Below are 21,616 nucleotides of genomic sequence, written 5' to 3'. Positions count from 1 at the left end.
AACTAGTAGTGTAGAAGAAAAACCTCTAAGTACATACAATGGCTTTGTGACAGCAGAAAGTTAAAGAAGGATCAAAACACAGGAACATGCATAGTGCATGCCATACTACAGAGGTGCCACATCAGATGGACTTTTTTTGCTTCAGTGTCTGCCAAAATAAAAGAAGTAGCACAACACAGATGTGTACTACAATATGATGGAGAACAGGCCCATGTCTAGTATCTCAAGGAAAACGCAATAGAAACACCCCTTAATGAAAAAAGTACCTCCACAATAATGACATTTGCAAGTGTTAATTACTTCTGTTGTGTAACTTGTTAACTGTTGAGCAAATCATCCTGTTTGTGCTTCTGAACTTCTCCCTGACTTGAGTACTGGAGGGAATATTACTGGTACCACAGCAGGGGGCACTCTTTCCTTCGTATTTGATCTGAATTCATCTCTTTGGACACAGAAGGCACAAAATAATAGGAAGTATTATATTTCATAAGACCTGTGAAAAAGTGGTCGTAAAAATTCCTGTTGGCTGCAGACCAACTAGAGGGTCTCTGAATCTTCTTATTGTTCCAGTACTTGCCCAGGATGCTGCTGGAGTAGTTTTCAGATGCATATCTAAGTAATTGAAGACTGAGAGCAAGGCCAGCTAGGAAATTGGTTATAGACAGAAATTGCCTCCTTTCTCCTTTCTGAGAAAGTATCGTGAGCTTTTGTTGCTATTTCTTGGAACAGAGGTGAGTGAGGGCAAAGCAGAAAGGCAGAAAGGGCAAAGCACAGCTCCTGCCTTGTAGGGAGCTAAAGAAGTAACCTGTCAGGTCTCTTTGATGCAAGCAAGACTAGGAAGTATCTAAAAAATGTCTTAGTAGGAAAAGAGTCTTTGCATCAGGGATTAGGACAGCTGTCATATCAGAATTTGATGTCTAAAGCTACGATTTATGGCAAAGTATGCTTCTGCTGCCTGTTTAAAACATGTAATGCCTTTCTATCCTACACCCTAAAATATTGAAGCCTGGATCCTGCAATGCACTGTATGGAGTTCTGTGTGTAGTTCACAAACACTTTCTAAGTCGTCACAGCAAATTCAGCTGACCCCAGGGAGTGTAGGAATACCTATCATAGCATGGTAAGGTAAATAGGACACATGTTAAGGATAAGTATCCTTTCAGGACTAGGAGCTTCTGTTGTGTTTGATATGTACTAGGATTTTGTTGTTTAATTGCATGAATGTTAGATTAAAAATTTCTTTTTTTTTTTTTTGGTCCTAAAGCTGTGTCTATGGCCATAGGATATTAAATATGTTGTGGTTCTCTAAGAAGAGTTGTTATACAAACGTGAGGCATCACAATGAGGTATCATTACCAGACAAACTGTATTTGCAGAATGTAAGTTTCTGGTTTTGTATTTCCCATACTTACCTTTATAGGATATGAGAAGTACAGAATGGATGACCTTAATTTTTAAAAAATTAAGCATATAAAAATTTAAGTAACAGATTAAACAGCTAGGTCAAGAACTGTTACAAGGCTTTACTTTTCGTACAAAGGCTTTCTGCATTCTGTCTGCCTTCTCTGTGAATTAACATGTTTAGCTGTATTTTCTTCCTCCTACTTGGTAATCATGTTGCCCTGGAAAAAAGAGAGAAAATAAAGTGGCAGTTATGAGCCTATTCTGTGGTAATGGTGCTGAGTTTTTATGAAGTGAGACTAGACCTCGAGCTGGTTTGCTCTGAACTTCCTTTTTTGCATAGACTTTTTTTCGGTTGTCAAAAAGAACTTGGCAATTTTGTTTGCTTTGAAAAAGACTAGTTTATTAAAATCATAATGTCTATTGTATCATAGAGTTTCTACTGTCTATCAAAATGTGCACTCTTTTGGCACAAGTATTTTGCAGCAGATAAAGGCAGTCTGAAAGCATTTAAAAAGTAAAATTAGAAAAATTATGTTGCTAATCAATGGGTTGACTTTGAGCAGCCACTGAATTAATTTTCTTAAGAATTCATTCTCATTTAATGTTGTTTATTACAGAGACTTGCCTTGGATTTTGTTTATGAGTCTAGTTGCATGCAGAGCTGGCAATCTTGCTAGAAGGAAAGCTTAAATACGAGAGAAATTTGGCTTTTGTGTATAATGTACTGTGAAATGTACTATAAAATAAAAATAATGTAATTTGGTCAAAGCTGTGCAAACTGTGCTTCTTGTTCCATGCAAAATGCAATGATTAAGAGTTACTAACTCTCATGACATGTAGCTAAAGCTTGTATATCAGTGGACTTTTGAGTCTCCAAAAGCCAAATCAGTCAGCCGTAGAAGCCATGAGGACAAGACTTTGCTTTGGGGAGCTTTCCTCTGGATACAGGGATGAGGTGGCACAAGTGCTCACTTCAAGGTCTGAAATCCTGAAGAGCTGCTTGCTCTTTTTTTATTGAGTGAGAAATCTTGTGGAAAGGATGTGGCCAGTTACCCTGTGGTGACTGAAGTGGATTGAATCTTTTGCCTGTCTTTTGGGTGGGAATTAGTCATGTGGTCTCACTTTAAAAATATATTTGATTCGCATAATGTCATACTGGGTCCTTCACTTGTCACAGTGGATGTAGCAGTGATGACAGGCATCACTGATTTCTTGTCAGTGGCTTCTTGAGGCAGCTGGAGCCAACAGAGCACAGTGATAATGGTCAAAATCTGCTCAAGATTCTTTCATTTTTCTTGGCACGTTTAAGCACTCTCTAAGACTGGGGTAACGAAAATGAGAATGACTCAGTGGCTGAGTGACTAGGGTTGTTAAATGAGGCAGTGTGTGCCACCTCCTTCAATTTATATTAATGTCTTCAGTGCAAAATGGAGTACTTCAGCTGAGTGATTTTGGAAAGGTAGGAACAAAACTCCTGATAGATACATTGACCAGTGTGCTGCTGGGCAACAGTGGAGACTTTTATTCCACTCTCTTGCTGGTTTTCATGATCTGTTTGTCCTGTATAACCAATGGAGAAGGGGGGATGGCCCTTAAAGGTGATTTATGTCAACTTTCAACTTACATCCTTCCAGTGGTTGCAGGAGGACTTAGATGTCTTAGACTGGACATCTAACTTTTGGTTGTCAAAGTTAGCAGAGATGGTTCTCACATTAAATGACAGAGACCTAGAGAAAATACCAGTTTTATCTTAAAAATAGATGGGTATGATTTAATATTTCTGAACTGATCTGCCTAAGGTAAAAATGACAGGAATGAAAAAAAGGCAAAAAAATGGAGAATACTGCATTGTGTTATGGAGAATAGTTAAGAGAAGTAGACAATAAGGCAAATAACTAAAATGTGGAATGAAATTAATCAAGTAATATGGAATCTTAAAGGAGAAAAAACTCTGAATAATATTGGAAGTGATAAAATATTTGTGCATTTTATGCGGATGATTGTATTTAAAAAATAGCAGAGGCTGTAATGAACAGTAATTTCAATCAGAGCTTCAAAAGCAGTACTTGAGTTGCTGAATAGCAGTACTAAATATGGTAAACAGCAGAAGAGCCATCTCTTCTACTGTTAAATTAAAAAGGTTCATTGAAGCTAAAGATGCTGTGATGACTTGCATCAGCTGAAGAGCTGTCCCATGAAGTTTATCAGTTCCATATTGAGATATAAATTGGAAGGCGTGTATGGTAATGACTTCAGCTGCTTCCTGTCAGACAATGTTTAAACCTGCATACTGTATCTAAGGGCTGCCTCTTTTGAAGGAGTCCAAGGAGGAAGCACAAGGTGGAAAGGGGAGGCAAATGAGAAAGAGCAGTTTGTCCACTTCAGGGTTGGAAGGAAAGACAGACCCTTCCTTATTCTGCACAGCACAAGTTTAAAAGAGTGTTGCACTATCGGCTTTGATTCTACATTAATACATTTCAGATAATATTCAGACAAATAGTAAGAGCAAAGGATAGAGGCATTAGCATCAGGTTTGCCTAAACCACTTAATAATCATGTTACAGCACTCTGAGCAATCTGCAAGCTTGAGAGCAGGGAGTGGCAATAATCAGGCATCATTGTCACAGAGGCAGATGTCAGTCTGAAAAGTTATCACAGAATGAATCAAATTAAGTCTTTGCAGGTTTTACCAGTGGAAAAGAGTATTGTTGGATATATTGCTGGCTTGCGGCTACAGCAAATGACAAAATTAATTACTTTTTGCGTTACTTCATGAGGCTTCTCCTCCTTCAGGTAAAAAGGACTGCGTTCGTGAAAATCTTTTTACTAATAAAGAGGAGACATTCACTTTCACTTCTTCAGGTCTTATCACCAGCGTCTCTTTTTTTCTGTTTTCAGTCCTACCCTTTACAGTTACTGACACTTTGTGGACTTAATACACGCATGCACATATATATATATATATGAGGAATATATATATTTCTCTATCTTGCACGGATCCAGTTTTTATGAAAAAGAATTGTTAAGTAGAGCTGTTGAAGTCCTTAAAGAGATAACATCAAGGAAATAAGTAAAAAAAAACCCATCCAAACCAAACCAAACATAAACCCCTGATCTGATTAGAATAATGGATTTATTTTTATGAGAACTATTGCAGAAGAATGGAAAAGGTTGGTGATAGGTACCTCTTATAAAATTTGTTCCTTACTGACCATGGAAAGTGTTGAAGCAGTTTGAGATTTTTCTTTTTCTCTGAGCACAAATTAATTATACAATATGTACAAAATGGCCTTATATGATGAAGATGTCGTTACGGCTATTGTCCTTAAGTCTGCCTGTGTTTCCAGGATGCAAGAAGGCATTTCATAATGTGAACAGGTTTATTCAGAACATTCTTTGTAAAGGCAATATTCCAGATTCTGATATTCTGGTTACCATTTTGTGAAAGATATGGAAGAAAAGTGAAATGTTTTATCAATCCCTGCCCATCCAAATGATAAAAAGACTTTTAGGAGCTCGTAGAAAACCCTGTGGCAAGTAGTTGGGAGAAGTGTGATCATGTCATTCAAAAATGTCCTTTTTTTCCTTTTAGTTTCTTTTTTTTGTTGTTGTTTTTTACCAACCAAGTGTTGGACATCTCAATTCAAGGTGCTGCTTTCTTCCCTACGTGTGTGCACACATATATGTTCATTTTTGCATCTCTTTAGGGTAGAGGTGTTTACAGTGCAGTGATGTGTGGATATGCTGCACAGTGCAGGTGTGCCAGAAAAGGGAACATGCCACATAAATAAATGTGTTTCTGAGTTTTCAAAGGTGAGCTACCTAACTAATTCTAGGGATAGTAAAGGATGTTCTGGTTAACAGATGAGAGTCTGGCTTTATTTCAGTACTTATTCACATTGATCTAATGGAAAACAGATGGCCTGTTATGGAAGATGAGTATTAAAAGACATTTTTGCCCTTATGATGTTCCCACTAATAGGTAAAATGAACCACTTCTATTATTTTAGAGAGCTGTCAGCTGCATTAGATACTAGGTATGCTGGATTAACTCTCACTGTATTTGCACCTTATAATGTAATATGGCCTCAAATGAAACATAGGTAGATGGCATCTTGACTTTGAGTGCTCCTGCTGGAAGTAACATTACCTTTTTTGCTCTTTTGCTACAGAGGAAATCTGAATAGGCTAATTGCATTTTTAAATCTGTAAGCTCCTTATTTTCTTTAGTCATATCAATTCATAAAGTTGCATTTAAACACATATTTTTAAAGCAAAGTACGTCACCATTATCCCTGCAGATAATATGACTAATGATGCAGTAATTTGAGTGTATTAAGTGCTGTATTGCCCATGAACTAATGCAAAATGCTCAGTGTAAGAAACTGAGATATCATTTCCAAGTTAAGATATGCTGAATAATTAGACCATTACTTTTAAAAAGCAATGTATGCATTCATTTTTTCATTTATTCATTTTATATAGTACAATAGACACAAAATTTACTGTAGAATTTTTTAGTTACTATAGTAATAATAGCATTTTGTCTTCTTTTATTAAAGAATTACTAAAGCAGAATTGAAAATAAAAATATTTTCTACATTTCAAAAGCAGTGATCTTTACTGGCCTTTTAGAAAACATAACTTGGGCTTTCTTGTATCTATTCCTTATTCTACCTCTCACCTGTAGTCTGAAAGACGTTGCATAGTGTAAATAGTTCTACTAATCGATTGAACTAATATTATGTTATAAAGATAAGCATCAATGGGAGGTTTTGGTTAGATTTAGATTATAGTAGTCTTAGAAGAAAAACAAAAAAAACCCCAAACCTGTCATTTGGAGCTAATTGCCTTTTTAAATAATTTTTTAAATTGTAATCTTTTCTAATTTGATTTCTGTCAAATATCTTTCATTTTACTTAGATGGTTAACATGTCTATGAACTGTCTCTGTATATTGCTTCTATGTATTTTAACAAATTTTAATTTTAGCCAGTATATATTCATACTCCCTTTTTCTTTTTCTTATTGTTTTCTCTTTTTTGTTTGTTTTTTTAATGTTTTTTGTGTATTGGTGTTTGTGTTTTTTTTTTAATGTATTGGAGTCTACAAAAATAATAAATTGATTTTTCAATGATACAAAGAATAGAACCTTAACTGATGCTGTTTCCATCAAAGGACGGAAATATTCTCCTACAGCAAGGTTAGAGGTTTATTTCCTTGATTATATATTCTGCATTTTCTCTTAATTTTACTTTGTTATCTTCTATGAGCTAGAAGGTGGTTAAAAAGGCTTATGAATTTATATAATCTGCCCTTGTACTTTAAATTCTTTGATTGTCTTAAAAGCTCTTGGTGCCCTCTCGTACTTAGTGCATCTACCCAATTTTAGTCCTCTGGTTTCCATGGCTTCCAAACGTTATTCATTTTGCTTAATAAATATCATTACTGACACTCATCTTTCCAGCAGCTAGAGCAATTTTACCCAAGCGAATCCCACAATAGTTTCTGCAGTCTGATTTAATGTGATCCTGAAAATTAATTTCCCATGCAACTTCTGCTATTAGAAGTGAAGTGGTTACATGCTGAACTGATTTTCCTCTGAGTTCTGAACCCCATCACTGGCCTCACTTCTGGTCAACATAATTGTAGCCAGGCAGCAATAAAATACGCTTGATGTGAAGAGCCTTTAAATGTTACAAGATCAATTATATCAGTTGGTCTTTTCTAGGAGCCAGCACTGACATAATCACACTTGTGAGCTACCATTATTAGTTGCTGAGAAATGCTCCCTTCTTTGTCCAGAATGAATGTACCCTCTCACAAATTGCAAAATTTTAATGAAAACAAGGCTTATTGCTGTCTTTTACTGCTGCTATATTGCAGCTGCAGAAGTATCTGCTGAAATGTACTTTGAGATAGAGGCAAAAAGTAGTGTAAGGTAGGAAATATGTCTATGGGGTAGAATTCAAATGTTGCTGGGTACATTTATGGCTTCAAAGAAGATTTTTTTTTTTTTCCCCTAAATGCCATATTTGTCACCAATTTATAAAAACAAACCTGATTGATATATATAGAATCATAGAATAGTTAGGGTTGGAAAGGACCTTAAGATCATCTAGTTCTGCCCCCCTGCCATGGACTCTTGTCCCTTCCTTTGCTGAAGTGCTTGAGATAAGAGCTTACTGAAAGTGCCATTTTGCTTTATGCAGCCCCATATTAGCAGCAGCAATTTGGTTCGATGGTTTCTTCCCCTCCTTGAGGAAGGTATCTCAGGATTAATTTCCAGCATAAGACAAACTTCAGACTTTCTACACAAATGATTCCATGAAGCCTACATCAATGATCACCACTGCTCCAACTGCAGAAGTCCATAGGAAACACTAAATCTAAAAGTCTTGTCTCCAATTCAAAGCCTGAACTGGACATGACCAAAACCAAGGCTCTCCCTCGGGGAGGTAAGTGCAGGAAAAGCTCTCTGAACAAGTTTTGTGTTTAAGTTATGTCTTCATGAACCAAAGGAGGGAAATGCCTTCCCTGTACCATTTTTTCCCCACAAAACTTTGTATGTAGCAGTTGCAGACAAAGGCAATTTGTGTGAAGGACAAACTAAATATAGCATCAGAAGGGTAACTTTGAAACCCCCTGAATTCCTTACTCGTACCATCACACAGCCAGTTGCTGCACCTTGTGCTCAGCACAGCCACCAAACACATGCCACAATAATTTTCTAAATCAAGGGGGTATTAGGAATATAAATAGTAACAGGTTTACATCTACAGAGATTTCCATCCCTTTCGACTGCCAGTGCCCCTGTTCAGACAGGATTCCTTTTCTGCCTCACTGCAAGAATGACAAGAGAATGTACAAAAACTATTTTCCATTTTATAACCCAAGGTATCTACAAGATATGCAGAGGCAGCACCAAACACCTAGAAGACTCCATCCATAGCATGAGAGACAAATTACATAATTAAGGACAACTCAATACAGGTAACAAGTGCCACAGTCATGTGATCTGGTAATATTTGTATTACAGGAATGTCAAGTATCAACAATATTTGCCAAGTCTAGGGAATACTGTCATTCCAAAAAACATCCACTGATGATAAAGGGTTTATTTTATATAATTCATATGTCTGTGTTTAGTAGAATGTTTCTCTGTTTTGCTAAAGTACTGTAAGTATACTGAAATTTTAAGTTCAGTGGGTGTTTTGCATATAACAAAGGAACTGGCAAAAAATCTGAGCTTTCCTTCCGTTTTATTATTTTGGATCAGCTTGCTTGTGTTTTTCAGAAAGATAGCTCTTTGCAAGATTGATATTTCCAGAGAAAATAGGATGGTTTGATTTGACTGCTTGATGGCACATTTCAGATCAAAAAAACATTTTGTTGTTTCAAGAAAATTAAAAAGAGAGAGACAAATGAACCATGTACAGAAAATAATTGTTCTAGGAAAGTCAAGGAGGTCTCTAATAACTCAGTTTTACTAACTAAGCTAAATACTGGCAGTTTACTTTGTAAAAGACCAAGTGTTTAAAACTAAGAATCTTCACAGAATTACCCTGGTTGTAGGTATCCGTGGCAATGAAAACAACATATATGTGTATAAAGTAGTAGACGGTTTGCACAAAGTAGTCTTTTAAATTACTGCCTCAGTTATTGTAAAATATTGACTTTCTCGCAGCAATAAATTCACTTTTGGGGTTGCTTGCCACTGTCTGATTACCAATGTGATGTAAATGAAGAAATGACACTTGGTGACTGGCAATCTTCTGGCTGCCAACCTTTCAGTTGGTACCAATACACAGAATCCCAATGATTTGTATGCAGTGCTAAGTCAGTCTATCTACTCCCTTACTGTGCAGCAGATGTATTTGACCATAACATCTGATAGCATTCAGTAAGTAATTTCACATTGAACCCAAATGCTTGACTTTTTGGCTCAGCTCACTAACAAGTTCCCATAGAAATGAACTGTCAGGCTACCCTGGACTCTCTTGTCTCTTTACTTCTAGTTTTAATCTTCTTCACACTAGCAGTGGACCATTAATCCTGAAAGAAAATTTATTTGGTCTCTTAAGAGACATTGGTTTAGTGCTCTGTGCCATTACTTTAGCTATGGACTGGCAAACAAAGATAGGTTCTGCTCTTTTCAAATCTGCTGTCATTCATCCGGATAAAGGACTCAGCAGCTTACAAAAGAATGTCTTTGTTTTATATAAGTTCTGGAAATAAATAATGGTTTATAAATTAAGATTTCTGTTTACACTGTGTCTGGAAATTTTAGGACATGCATGAAAGGGAGTACAGTAAAGAGAAATGTATGAAACTGTATTAGCCCAAAAAGTAGAGACTAAAACATCCTGCACTGAATGGATAAAAAAGCCTTTGTGTAAACTATGGCATAATCCAGCTGATTGCTTTTTGATTGTTCATGTTAATTTAATATTACATTACAGGATGTGAATGTGCACACAAAAGACCATCACATAATTTCATATAAATAAAAACGTTTCATAATTTCTTACTTTCTCTTAGTATGGTGAAGAATGAGCACTATAACTCTGAGTTAATAAACAAAGACTTTTGAACAGAAAGGGACAAACTGGAGAAAAAATGTAGTTCTAAAAACTTTGCTGGAAATTTTGCCACTATAGAAAAGAAGCTGCTCTTAATTATTTAATGTTACTTTTCACAGTCTTATAATTTAATGATATTTTTTCACACAGTCTTATCCTTCCTGTTTTCTTCCTACCATGGTAGTTTTTTTGCTCTACCATATAGCAGTCAGATTTCCTAGGTTGCCTTGGGAAAATATGTTGGGAGTTTGTCCACATGAAATAGATGCTCAGAGCAAAACCCTCACAACTACATGGGTAAGAAGAAGAAACCCCAGCTACCACTGTTAGAATTTTACAGCATATATCATTCCCCTTCTTAACATGACTCTAGGCAGAAAAATCGTACAGCAAACATAAAACGTCCTTTTTTTAGCACAGATACTATCCTCTGAAGTCCTTACAAAAGGGAATGTTAGGAAACTGTAATGGAACAAGTACTACAAGAATGCTGAACAGTTTTCCTTGTAACAACAGAAACAATGTTAGATTCCAAATAAAAGAGTTTAACAACCTGCCAAAGTAATAACTATCCTTTCTACCCAGTGCCTTTGGCCCTGTTCATCTCCGAGGATTAATCCTGTGAGAGATATAAAGGACAGCTGAAGCTAAAGAAAACTTTTTCTGTTTCATGAGGATGTTAGAGGTCTTGCCAGAGCAGGCAAAAATGTACAGTATTTTCACATAGGACAGCTAAGATGACTTAGGCAACATACCTTAAATTCCAAAGAGGAACTCTTTTAGGCCACGGTAGCAATATTTTAAAACGATTCATTGATAATTTTCATTATCTCCTCAGCTCTGTTAATCAATTATTAATATACTCTTAAATTTGTTTGCAATAAATTTGTTTATATTTGTCTGCAGTAGTTCTTTCATAATGTTCAAAATTGTTAAGATACCTTGCTTTAACAGACTACCCAGTTTTGCTTTCTAGACATTCAGACGGTGTATTTTGACAGATATACCTTGTCTACTGTGTCTCGCTACCAGTAGATAAAAACCCTGAGAACAGTGACCACAAGCCCTGGACCTCAGTTTAACCTCTGTAGCTCAGCCACCTGCAAAAAAGGAAAGGTGCTAATAATGAGAGTGGCAGTGTGCTTCGGAAACCGTCTAAACCCTAAAATAGTAATTATTGTGAATAACCCCAAAATGGAGGCTACAGTAATCTTTTCACTGTAGGATAAGCTTCCATCCTGCATATTACCATGGTTTTGTTTCATTATATGCTGTATAAAGTTGGTTTGGGTTTTTTTGTTGTTTTTTTTTTTTGAGGGGGGTGGGGGTGGTTAATTTATTTTTTTTTTTAGTTTAAATAATTTTGTGTTTTCATTTATCTTAATTTCAAAATCTGACGATGAAGTAATGATGTCTTTCTCATATCGCAGAGCACTAGCTGAATCCAAGTACATCTAATATACAGATAATTGTATTTCATTAAACTATCAAATTCTATGAGGAAAAAAGAAAAGAAAAAAAATCATCTAAACCACCCCCCCACTAATTTATAGTTATTTAATAACTGTAAATAAATAGATCAAAAAATTTTTCTCCACATGGATTTTTTGAAATAGTATTATTTCTGACTTTTGAAAATTATTAGTAAAGCAGAGACTGTTATTCATAGTCATTGAATTTTCTGGGGTGGAGCAAGTGTTCTGAGGCAGTTCTGATTGAGAACAGTCAGCTTTATATTCCATAAAAAGTCTCTTTTACTGATAATTTTAAACTGCATGTAGCTTTGCTAGTTTGATATAATGGAATGCCAGTTCAGCTGTGACGTCTTGTGATGTGAAGCAGCATGTTTGGGAGCATATTTCACTCTTGACAGTAGTAATAATAAATTAATACATCTCAGCAAGGTTCAGAAAATCTGGTTCAAATTTAGTGCTACTTCTACAAGTTTAGCAGAACAGTAAGAATTAGCAAATCATGAGGTGATTTCAAATTAGTAAACCAGATATTTAGGAGCTGTTAAAAGGCTGAGTTAAAATATGAAAATGCTATGAAATTATTAATTTGTGTGTTCAAGGATAGAATATTTATTTTACATAGGTTGAAGGCTGCACATTTTGTTTTGGTTTTGTTTATGGGTTTGTTTTTTTTCTGAAACATATTCTAACTTAATCTCTGTTACAATATCAATGTTAAATGAATTTTTAATAGGCACAGAGCAAATGTTTCCCTAGGTTAAATTCCATTTCCTGCTGTCCTGCTGCTGACCCTCTGATTCTCGCTGAAACAGTTTCCTGAAGGAAATGTCTTCACATGTGTAAAGGTGGGAGGTGACAGTGGGGTGGTTAGGTGCATGGTTTTCTCTCCTCTTCTCTATTTATATCTTCCTTTCTCAGCTGACAAAAGGTGATGAACACCTAGCTTTTTCTATGCTGGAAAACGGCATGTTGCAGATTCACACAGCTTCAGGGAAATGTGGAGGGATGTGAGAGAAAATCAGCTTCTTTAGGTTAGCTGGGCAAAAACAATCTTACTACACATTTTAAGAAGTGACAATGCGAATCATTTGGTTTGGTACAACAAAATCAGGTAACTTCCCCACCTACTGGGGACATCTGATGAATGTGTGTTGTGTAAGACTTATTTCATCTAGACTTCCTTTTAAGTAGCAACAATTTTTCCATAAGAATGTAATGTTAGTATAATGTTTCTCTAATTTGATTATACTTGAGTATTTTTTCCTTGGAGAGGCTCTCTGTGTGTAGGGACACCCATCTGCAACTAAGTTTCTCCTTATTAGCTTTTTCTTGAGAGGTTTTATTACTAGCTTTGATCATCTCTTGCTGTTGCAAAGGCAGTAATTACCTTGCTTACATTTACAACAGCAGGGATATCTATCCCTAAATGTACTCATGGGATAACCAAACTATATCAGTATGCGCGTGTATGTGGAGTAAAGTAGCCCCAGCCAACCTGATATTCAGTTCCTTGGACATAATATAGTTAATTATCACGTATACAACCTCTCAAAGACATAAGGCTCTTGTATGATTGCATTAGCTCTTCATTTGTAAAAGCTGTTTTTTTTTTCTTTAAAGACTTTTAAAGTCCTTTCAGAAACTTGCATGCAAAATATTTTTTGTTTTATAATTTCAGCTTGCTTAGCAATTGTATATTATTAAAGTTCTCTGTGGGATTATCAAGATGCATGGAGATTTAACACATCTGAAAAATGAAGGAAATGAATGACCTGTGAATTTATATGAAATATTCATTGGGTTTCCCTTTAAATGAGGGTAATTTTGGAGATATGCTGCATTGACTTTCTTGTATATCACATTACACTGGATTGTATGTCTCATTACACTATGTTATCACTTCATGGTATTGTAGTTTGCATGGTGACAGTGAGAGTGTAATGTAATGTGATGATGTACTGTAGCTGTGAAATACTATTAAATGATGACACTCTAGGGATTCAGTAAAATACACCATTTTACTAATCACAGTTTCAGAATCTGTAAGAGAGTGCTGAGGGAAATGCTTGCCTCGACAGGATTTTCTGGGTTTACTTACCTCATTTGTGACCTTCCATCTTACTGCTGAAATTGCCATTTCCACAGAATTCTGCTATTGGAGTTGATACCTAGACTTTGCTTGTCTTCTACAGTAATGCTCCAGTAATCCGTTAACTGCATGCTGTTAAAGGAGTGGGATCTCTTGAGAAGATGGTCATTTAATTTAGAAGATTAGGAATGCCTCCACTTGGCACTTGACCTCACCTGTGGTGTAAGCTGAGAATTTAAGAGACAGATTGACCTGGGAGGACTATGAGCATTAACACTTTAAAACAACAACAAACCCCCAAAACATCGTACATTTTCTTATATCTGTTTTTGTCAAAACTGTCAAAGCAAGTCTGTGTTCAGTTTTCCTATTTTAAGATCACTGGAGCAGTATTCTGCCCACATGAAATACAGGGTGATCAATTGTCTTGCATTACAAAGCATACTTAACCTTGAGTTATCATGATTCATACACTGAACTTCTAATCTGATCATACAGAAAACGATTACTTTTAATCTTCATTTACAACAACAAATGCATTTCATTGCTCAAGGAGGTTCTTAAAGTGTTATGTGTCTATGACAGATATACAGCTTAGCCGCTGACACCTGGCTAAAATTTTTTTTATTTTAAATGATATGACATTGAATCTCAGATTGGTTATCATCACTATTAGACAAAGTAGACGGATGCCTTGACAAGCCCTCTTTGTGAGGAGATCTCACTTATCATATTACTTTCCTGTCATGAGACAGAATAGTTGTATAGGTTTTGGAATGGAGGTCTCAGGGTTACTATATTTTTATTTGAAAGTGGGTAGCCATATATAGCAGCCACATACAGCAACTATGTATATTTCCTTCATTTAGATGGAAAGAACATCTTAATGATTTTTCCAAATCTTAAGTGTTTCATCATATCTGTTTGTGCCCTGCATTGCTGTTGTCCCAGGTCTTTGGGAACCACCACATGGAAACAATTAATAATTACACTTTTCCCTCTCTCCAAGAGCCAATTTGTGGAGAAAACGAAGAATGGCACCTTCCCATTCTTTTGTGAGGTAGATGTTTTGTGCCTTGTTGCAGTGACTCCTCAGTACCTTGAACATCCCTGGTTTATTAGAATGCTCACTCTGGTGTGTCTTAGTAACCTATTTTTATCTAAGATTATCACACTATTTTGGAAAATCACACAAGGATATGCCCTGAGGTAGTGTGGTCATGGATGGCAGGGAGTGTGTGGGAAAATGGGTAGGTACCTAGAATAGTTTTCACCTTGGATGATGTGGGATATGAGCATATGATGTAAATGGTATGGTATAAAGGGTGGAGGTAATAGTCATTTTGGCTGGGATAGTTGGGTTTTTTCACAGTAGCTCATATATGGTTTATTTTGGATTTGTGCTGGCAATGGTGTTGATAACCCAGGGATGTTTTAGCTATTGCTGAGCAGTCTCGCAGTGTCAAGGCCTCATCTGCCTCTCATCCCACCAGTGAGCAGCCTGGGGGTGCACAAGTAGTTGGGAGGGGACACAGCCAGGACAGCTGACCTGAACTGACCAAAGGCATATCCCAGTCCATATGATTCAGTCTATAAAGCTGGGGAAAAAAGAAGGAAGGGGAGGGGCATTCAAAGTGATTTGAATCTTCCCAAAGCATTTGTCTTCCCAAGTAACCGTTACCTGTTACAGAGTCCTGCTTTCCTGGAGATGGCTGAACACCTGCCTGACCATGGGAAGTGGTGAATGAATTCCTTGTTTTGCTTTACTTGCACGCATGGCTTTTGCTTTCCCTGTTAAACCATCTTTATCTCAACCTATGAGCTGGCTCACTTTTTTACCTTTCTGTTTCTCTCCCCTGTCCTACTGTAGGGGAAGTGAGCAAGTGGCTGTGTGGGGCTTAGTTGCCGGCCAGGGTTAAACCACAAAATAAGGCAGACAGGAAGAATGGAAAGACAAAGGCTTTTACATCACACTTGCCTGTATCTGAATAGCTACAGTGTGATAAACTATTGCTATCATGAATTTAATATACTGAATTTGATTGTGAATTACACTGTCTTTCATGAGTTAAATAAAGTAAACATTCATGCCTTCATTGGAAAGCATTAATAATAATTTGCATGTTAATCTACTTCTGGAAACTAATAAGAATCATCAGTTCTTTGTCATTCTGTATTATAACCATGTCTTTGATTATTTTCTTCATTACCTCCTCAAACTACATTACATAGAATCATAGAAAAGTTAGGGTTGGAAAGGACCTGAAGATCATCTAGTTCCAACCCCACTGCCACGATCTAGGACATTAAACCATGTCACCCACGTCTCCATTCAGCCTGGCCTTGAAAATTGCCAGGGATGGAGCATTCACAACTTCCTTGGGTAACCCATTCCAGTGCCTCAACATTCTCACAGTAAAGAACTTATTCCTAGTATCCAATTTAAGCTTCCCCTGTTTAAGTTTGAACCCATTACCCCTTGTCCTGTCTCTACAGCCCCTAATGAAGAGTCCCTCCGCAGCACCCCTATAGCCCCCCTTCAGATACTGGAAGACTGCTATGAGGTCTCCACGCAGCCTTCTCTTCTCCAGCCTGAACAGCCCCAACTTTCTCAGCCTGTCTTCATATGGGAGGTGCTCCAGTCCCCTGATCATCCTTGTGGCCCTCCTCTGGACTTGTTCCAACAGTTCCATGTCCTTTTTATGTTGAGAACACCGGAACTGTACACAATACTCCAGGTGAGGTCTCACAAGAGCAGAGCAGAGGGGCAGGATCACCTCCTTCAACCTGCTGGTCACGCTCCTTTTGATGCAGCACAGGATACGGTTGGCTTTCTGGGCTGTGAGCACACACTGAAACCGCCTCATGTTCCTTTTCTCATTGACCAGCACCCCCAAGTCCTTCTCCACAGGGCTGCTCTGAATCTCTTCTCTGCCCAACCTGTGGCTGTGCCTGGGATTGCTCCAACCCAGGTGTAGGACCTTGCACTTGTCATGGTTAAACCTCATGAGGTTGGCATCAGCCCACCTCACAAGTGTGTCAAGGTCCCTCTGGATGGCATTCCTTCCCTCCAGTGTATCAACCGAACCACACAGCTTGGTGTCATCGGCAAGCTTGCTGAGGGCGCACTCAATCCCACTGTCCATGTCAGCGACAAAGATGTTGAACAAGACCGGTCCCAACACTGATCCCTGAGGGTCACCACTCGTTACTGGTCTCCAGCTTGAGCCATTGACCATAGCTCTTTGCGTGTGTCGATCCAGCCAGTTCTTTATCCACCAAGTGGTCCACCTACCAAATTGATATTGATCTATATGTACTAGCCATTTTATAGATCTCACTTTTGCAGCAGCATTTTCTGTTAAAAATTCAGTACAGTAACTAACATCTCATGGCCAGTTCTCCTCTGGCCATAGATTTATTTAACTGGAATTTAGAAATATTTTCAGTTCTGATATCTTTTATTAATATCTACTGATGTATTATTTGTACATGTTTTACTATATTTAAAAAAAAAATCCACTAATTTGTATTAGTATTTAAGAAGCTGGTGCTGTCTTGAGGCAATTTGTCATTTATCTGTTTGATTTCACATCGCATTTTGATTTTCTTGTGGATTAATCCCAGCTGGCAACTAAGTACCATGTAGCCGCTTGCTCACCCCCCACCTCAGTGAAATGGGAGGAGAATCCAAAAGAGGTAAAACCCACAGGTTGAGATAAGAACAGTTTAATAACTGAAAGAAAGTACAATATAGCAGCAATAATAATAGTAAAGGGAAATAAAAAGAGAAATAAAAACAAAGAAAGACTAGTTATGCACAATACACTTGCTCATTAATGCCCAGACCGTCCCCAAGCAGCAGTTGAACCCTTCCAGCTAATTCCCTGCAGTTTATATACTGGGCTTGACGTGCTGTGATATGCAATATCCCTTTGGCTAGTTTGGGTCAGGTGTCCTGGCTGTGCTTCTTCCTGGCTTCTTGTGCTCCTCCTCACTGGCAGAGCATCAGACTCAAAAATCCTTGATTAGGGTATGCACTGCTAGCAGAAACTGAAACATAGGCATATTATGAACATTTTTCTCATACTAGATCCAAAACACAGCATTGCACCAGATACTAAGAAGAAAATTAACGCTATCCCAGCAGAAACCAGGATACCTTTTAATAAAAACTGGGAAGAAACTCTCCCTATAAAAATATAGTGATTCTTATACTACCTTTCTTTTGCAAAACAGCAATGTTTGTAAGTTTTCTTCCATCTTTGACTCTATTCACAATATGAATTTATGGTTTCATTTGCATCTGAATTTTGGTTTTAACCCTCTTAAGAGTTTTTCTAAAAGTCATGATGTTATGTGAATCTCAAGGTAATTTTATTTTTTTTTAATTCTTACAGGGATGTAAGGTTTTCACTCATAAAAAATTTCTTCAATTAATTCTTTTGGTGTTCACTTTGTGAATTAAGAGTTACTTGGGACCTGAAGTATACCCCTAGTGGTTTCTCTATTACTACATTTGCCATTGCCTCTTGAGTTTTCATTATGCTGTAGAGAAGACTTCTGCAAAGCATGACCAAGCCACCTCACTGGTTAAAAGGTGGGGAAACCCTAATTATTTGTCAATAGAAAACCAGAATAAATACTGCAGTTCAGTTTACATTTTTTGTGCTTTTCTTTCTCTTTTTTTTTTTTTCTCTCTTGCTTTTGTAACACTCAGTCTTTCCTGAAAAGGACAAACAGTAGAAAGTCCACATGATTGACTTAAATCTCCTTTGGACACAATGCATCAGTCCTTGGATAATTCATCTGTTTACCCCCGTATGAAACTGTGGTCATCCCTTAAAGATAATGGTTAGGATTAGAAAGAAAATGACAGGTTTCTGAGAAGCTGTTCGCTGAGTACCAAATGCCAGAGAAAAGTTTTCTTAATCACGCTAAAATGTTGCAGTTTCTTTCTGCATTGCTGAAAAGACTATTAATTATGAGTGTCTTTTCATGTAAAAATGACTTTTTATTAACCTTCAAAAAGTTTAGCTGTGAATAACCACGTTTGCTCTAGGTGCATTAGAATAGTAAAATGGAGCCAATGCTGTGATGCCTGGCTCTTTGTGCAGAGCAAACTGCTATAACTGGGTGGCAGAAACAGGCCCTTCCTATGGCCTGGTGATGTGGTCCAGCTCCCAGCCTGCTGTGCTGGGATGGATGTGCCAGGATAGCAAGAATGTGGCCCCTGAGGTCTTTCTTGGTGGGCAAATGTTGTCAGACTCCATCCTGACGCCACTGCTCTGACAATGGGGGGGGGGGGTGGGGGTGGGGGTGGGGGGGTCCCACGGCATTCTGAATAACCCTCTAAAATACATATTATGCAACTAAAGAGTTTCCATGGGAAATGCCAATATCCCTAGTCAGTTACATGTTAGGGGATTTCAGATGAGCCTCTGATATAATCTGAAAGAAGCAATAATAGATGGAAAAGCCAGTCTTGCTACAGCAATATCTGTTCACTAAAATCCCTTCAATAGATGACAGTAGGCTACCATGGTTTCCTGACCCTTAATGTTTAATCCTGTGTATCTTGTCTGACTTCTCCATTTCTTATTGACTTCAGGCAATCTATTAACAGATTTATTTATTTTACAGCTGTGAAAATGGAGTCACTGGTTATTACTGAACACATTGCCAGAAAAGTGGCATTTCATGGTGTGTTTACAGTAAAAGGACCTTAAATATATTGCACCTGCTGCTGTACTCCAGTATAGTCCAGTGTTGGCTGAAAAACTGAGAGAATGATTCTTCAGTTTAATCTAAAAGAAAATATCAATTACTCTGTTTAATACAAAGGAAAATATTTAATTTTGAAACTAAAGTTATTTCATGCTGAAGCTGTTACTTGTCAGATAGTTAATTCTTCTTTAAACCACTGTGATCATTACTAATCTTGAAATAATTCTTTTCTACTTTATAACGCACTACTATTACACTTAAAATGACTAGAGCTTTCCACTTCTCTGCTTTGCAGCTTCTGCTGAGTGAACAGGCAAGAAAGCAGAGGAGGTAAAGTCTTTTGATTAGGCATTTTTGCTGTTACCATAGAGACCCACTGAAAAACGCAACTAAATGTACTCCTCAAAATGTCAAACACAGGAAGCGGGAGGGAAATTTCAGTGGAAAAATATATGAAAAGCATAAAGCTATTATATTAGCTAAACTCGCTGTGCCACTCCTTCGTTCACTGTATGTTAAGTAAATCCTGCTTCTGAACTGAAGGGAATTATTTCCTTCAAATATGGACTTTCAATTACCTTTGAGATATGAACTCTAATCTCTTTGGCAGAAGATGAAAATTAATTGTATCTACCAATACCAGTCTTACATGAAGCTTAATTTATTTGGATTTGACTTTTCCTCTCACTTCAGGGTTTGTTTTTTTTTTTGTAAAGTAAACACATGAGCAATAGCCTTACAATCCAAAGAACACTAGGGGTGCCTCTGATTTTATTATTGAGGGTTAAGAATAAGCCAAATTCATTTCAGTATCACATTTTTTTATTAACATCTTTCCTTGGTAGGAGTGGACTTTCTGCAAGGAGCCAGTGAAACAAACACAGCTGTGGGAGTGGTTTGACTTTGCTGCCCAGCTGGGAGGTACTAAGAATGGAGAAGTGCCTGCTACAGACAGCCTTTGCCCTCCCTCTGAGCTTCCAGCCTTGCCCACACTTGCCTTCACCACCTTCCCTTTCTCTCCTCATTTACGGAGGTAAAGGAGGACTGTTTAGAGAAGGGTCCTCACTATCAGCAGCAATGCTTAACTACAGAAACCCCCAGTCCTCATGTCAATGCCACAATTTTTTTATCGGAAATAATGTGCATGATGAAATATAAATGTAAGATGAAAATTGTGCATTATGTGGTTTGCAGGAGAATTAATATATAGTTGCCTAAAAGACCAATGGGAATCAATTTTAAAATTAATATCCTGTCAGTTCTGGGTAGGCCTGTCATGTAGACTAAAACACTTTGGCTAGAGTGGATATATTAAGTGCAGTATTTATTTTGTGGTCTAGAGTGTTGGGCTATGGGCCAGCATTCCCAAGATTTTTAGTCCAGGTTTTGACAAATACATTGGAGAATTTCACTTGACTTTCTTTTCTTTTTCTTGTTTATCTGTTAAACTCCAAAAATGGTACTGAGTGTGTAAAAATATTTCATACACTTTAAGCCTAATATATTAGTAGTTAATTTTGAAAATAAGCAATCTCTTGTAATCCTTTGTACGTGGAGAAATAGCATACTGTAATGAATTAACAGATGTAAAAAAAAGCCACCTGCATATTTTTTTTTTAATTTATGAATATCAGCTAAATTATTTATTTCATTTGAGGGTAATTTTTTTTTTCCCCTGTAAAAAGCTTATGCTTAAGAATCAAGCTTCCTATGCAACAATAAACGTTTGATAATATGTAATATTTGAATTATGTTTAATATCTAATAATAATTATTAATCAAAACATAAAACATTTAAATTGTGTAGAGCAGTTTGAGTTTATATCATGTACACTGAAACATTTCAGAGGTACAGGCAAAATTTCCATCAACCACTTTACAAAAAATAGCTAGCAAATGAACGCAATGAACATGTAAAAATCCTTAACATATTTTTTTTCTTGTTTGCTTTTTCAGTAATAAAATGAGAAAAGAAACAAATTAAAGGCAGGAAAAAGAGAAAAAAATATTCAAAAACTCTATTATAAAGAAAAAGTTTTTCAATGTATCTTGGAAAAATTATTATGAATTTTATGGATTTTTGCAAGTCCCCAGTTTTCAAGTCTCTGTCATTGAAAGACATTACATAGTGTCAGTAATTTTTTTTGTTCTGAAATTTTTTTTGCAATTATTTAACTGGATACAATACAGCCATTATGATGTAATTCTTCTTGATGCATACAGAACATAATGAATATGAAAGTTCCTATTTTTGACACTGTAACATGTTAAAATAAATAAACCATAATAAAGACAACTTTTCAAAAACTAAATATTTATGAATTTTTGAAGATGTATCAC

The sequence above is a fragment of the Pezoporus flaviventris genome, unplaced genomic scaffold (assembly GCF_033815535.1).
Source record: "Pezoporus flaviventris isolate CSIRO_AGI_PZ_B2104156 unplaced genomic scaffold, CSIRO_AGI_Pfla_v1 ptg000072l, whole genome shotgun sequence".
NCBI lineage: Eukaryota > Metazoa > Chordata > Aves > Psittaciformes > Psittacidae > Pezoporus > Pezoporus flaviventris.
The sequence above is the reverse complement of the archived record's forward strand: the minus strand, read 5'-3'. Positions refer to the sequence as shown.